Source organism: Rhinopithecus bieti, unplaced genomic scaffold (assembly GCF_001698545.2).
Source record: "Rhinopithecus bieti isolate Rb0 unplaced genomic scaffold, ASM169854v2 scaffold_34968, whole genome shotgun sequence".
In the NCBI taxonomy this organism is placed as follows: Eukaryota; Metazoa; Chordata; class Mammalia; order Primates; family Cercopithecidae; genus Rhinopithecus; species Rhinopithecus bieti.
This window is the reverse complement of record NW_016814942.1, coordinates 1,026,940-1,030,119: the sequence shown is the minus strand read 5'-3', so window position 1 is coordinate 1,030,119 and position 3,180 is coordinate 1,026,940. Positions and strand designations below refer to the sequence as shown.

Genomic DNA, 3,180 nt, shown 5'->3' with positions numbered 1-3,180 from the left:
GGGAGGCCCAGGCGGCGCGGGCGCGGGCGCCGCGGCGGGACAGCTCGACGCGCAGGTGAGCGGCACATGGCGGCGCCGGAAGCCCGGGCCCAGCCTCGGCGCCTGAGACCTGTCCTTAGCCCGTCTCGGGCCGGGTCTGGGTTTGCCCGGAGTCCCCCGTCGCGGCCGGTCCTGGGGCGACCTGCCCTGGGTTCCCTACTCCTGCTGGGCCTGAGCTTACCTGCCCCAGGTCCTGCACTCTGCCTAGGCCTGGCCTGATCTGCCCCGGGTCTCCCGCTCCGGCCGGGACCTGGCTGAGTTCCTTCGGCCCCCAACTCCCGGGCCTGGCCGACTTGCCTCGAGTCCTCCACTCCTTTCGGGTCCGAGCTAACCTGACCCTCTTCCTTTACTCCGGCTGGGTTTGCTCCTCCGCCTGGGCCCGGGCTGACCTGCCTGCCTTGTGTCCCACAACCAGCCTGGCCTGGAGTAACCTGCCCCCTGACTTATCTGAGTTCTTCCACTCCATCTAGGCTAGGGTGACCTGCCCTGGTCCCTCTTTCTCAGGTCTCGGTTTTCTGCCCTCAGTTCCCCTACGGCCTGGGCCGGGTCTTGCTCAGGCCAGATCTTGAGTGACTTCCCTCAGTCCCCTTCCGGGAGTATCCAGGGTGACCTGCCCTAATCCCGTCTCTGGCCTGGTCCGGGGATTCTGCCCTGTCTCCCCACTGGTGGGTCCGGCCGCACTGTCCCACCTCCCATCTGTGGTCTCAGCCATCTGGGCGTCCCCCCTTTCACAGTCACGGAGCCGTAGGTTCGGATTTTCCCAAGCATAAGGGCGCTGGTCAGCGGAAGATTGAGGCAGGGAAGAATTTTTGCCTCCCATGGAGGAGCACACATTGGCTGGCTATTAAGATCATTCAGGAAGCAGTTTGTGTTTTGTTTTTTCTTGCATCGCCTGTTGCTGAAACCGACCTGTTACATAACTCCACAACTTTTGCCTTGGAAAAGTTGGGTTTGAGTTTTGTTCCTCCAATAAGACAGCAGTAATGGGTTTACATAAATGGATCTGCCACGTTGGAAACTCATTTTTAATGATGTGGATGTTTAGAGAAGGTTACTTAGGTATTTTAAATGGGGACTTGGGTTGGGAGAAGTTATCAGGCATGCATTTCCTGGTCCTGGGTGCTGCCTGCCTGGGGTGGGAGAGGGGCTGGCGGGGGGGCGCGAGTTGCACCGGGGTCCAGGGGAATGTCCTCATCATCCTCTGGATCTCAGGTTGCTTTCACCTTAGGCTTGCTTTGTGCCTGACTCCTCGCTCAGGTTTATTTTCCTGAATGCTCCGACAGGGAGTAGCTCCGAGGCTCACCTTGGCACAGGTGTCCCTTGGCATGTGCTGGTGTTTCAAAGCTGGGGGAACCACTCCTTGCTCATCCTGAGTGAGCTCAGACCCTGTCCTTGCATGAGGGGGGCTTACGTAGTAGTCGGTTGAGTCATTCCCGTGGGTAGACCACCCACTTGGGCTTTCTTTTAGCCCCTAATGGAAGCAAAAAACATTTGACTCATTCTAACCCCATATTCCTTAAAATAGAAAGTTGGGTGTGGGGAGAACAGGTGTGCACGTATAGGTGGTTTTTTCAGTTTTGTTTACATTTTGTGAAGGGAGGGAGGGAGGGAGAGAGGAGAGTTCCCCTGAAGAAGGGAGCAGGACCTGCGGAGGCCCCGCCTCCTTGTAGTTTTTATGCCCTGTAGACCTTTCTGCTTCCGCAGCTGTGAAATGGGGGTGGCAGTTGGATTTTTGTTCCTTTTAAACATAAAGGAAACCTAGATCCATGTGTTAGTCGACTGTCTAGGCTGTCTGTAATCTGACATCCAGCCTGTCGGGGAGACTCAGGGTAAAGATCTCTGTGGAGCAGTGAGCCATGATCGTGACAGCGCGGATTGGGGGGGGGCGGTGGTTGGCTGGTGTCAAAGGTAATCATTTTCTTGTGAATCCTTTTAACTGTGGCCAGCATAAAACAGCAAACCTGGGGCAGCCTTTATTTCTACTTTTGTTTCTGGCATTCCGTTTGGGATTAAGTGTGGCCCATGTCCTTCTCTTTCAGTTGAAACAATTGATTTTTTTTTGTGCACCTGAACTCACTGGGCTGTACAAAAGGAGAGCATTAAAACACTCCCCTGGAGGTAAACATTGCAGTTGAGCTCACTGGAGTTCTGATGACATCAGATGGTTTGTCCTGTGCTACTTTTAATTGACCCAGATGCCCCACCCACCTGTTACCTGTAATTTGGATTTGTTAGTGGGGAATGGGAGTGGCATCCCTTTGCATCACAAGGGGAAGACTGGAATTTGGGGGCAAGGAAGTCTGTGTATATAATTCAAGGGAAAGTGGAAGAAAGTTATCACTTGTGTGGATTGATGGCAGTGTCTGCTAAGACATTTGGGAAGACTTTCCCTGTTTGTCCTCAGGAGTTGGCTGTGTAACCAGCTGTTAAGTTGGGGGCTCCTGGAAGGACTCAGAAAGCTTCTCATTCTGTTTTTTAATTTTTATTTTACTGGGCAAGTGGCAATCAGCTGTCAAGTGCCCTGCAGTCACTTTTGCTTAACAGCTTTATTGAAATAGAATTCACTTGCCGCACCATACAGTTTACCCATTTAAAGTGTACGGTTCGGCGGCTTTTAATATATTCAGAGTTGTGCAGCCATTACCACAGTAAACTTCAGAACATTTATGTCACCCCAGAAATAAACCCTGCACCCCTTAGCCCATCTGTCCTCCCTTCCCCAGCCCTTGGCAACCACTCACCTGCTTTCTGTCTCAAGATGTGCCTGTTCTGGGCATTTCACATGAATGGAATCATATCATATGTGGTGTTTTGTGTCTGGCTCCTTTCACTCTGCATGATGTGTGAGAAGTAGCTACGAGGCTCACCTTGTAGCTACTCCCTGGCCGAGCATTCAGGAAAATGAACGTGATCGAGGTTCATCCACGCTGTGGCATGTGTCAGCATTTCATTCCTTTTTTTTTTTTTTTTTGAGGCAGAATCTTGCTCTGTTGCCCAGGCTGGAGTGCAGTGGCGCTATCTTGGCTCACTGCAACCTCTGCCTCCCGTGTTCAAGCGATTCTCCTGCTTCAGCCTCCCTAGTAGCTGGGATTACAGATAAGTGCCGCCACGCCCAGCTTTTTTTTTTTTTTTTTTTTTTTT

General features: G+C 52.5%; 1 protein-coding gene across 1 annotated transcript in view; it reads left to right on the top strand.

Moving 5' to 3' along the window:
- Positions 1 to 6: 6 nt before the first annotated feature.
- UPF1 (UPF1 RNA helicase and ATPase) overlaps positions 7 to 3,180 on the top strand; it is a 38,381-nt gene continuing 35,207 nt past the window's right edge. The window contains exon 1 of the mRNA XM_017852673.1: positions 7 to 55. The gene's annotated coding sequence lies outside the window, so the exon portion shown is untranslated. The remainder of the gene's footprint in view (positions 56 to 3,180) is intronic.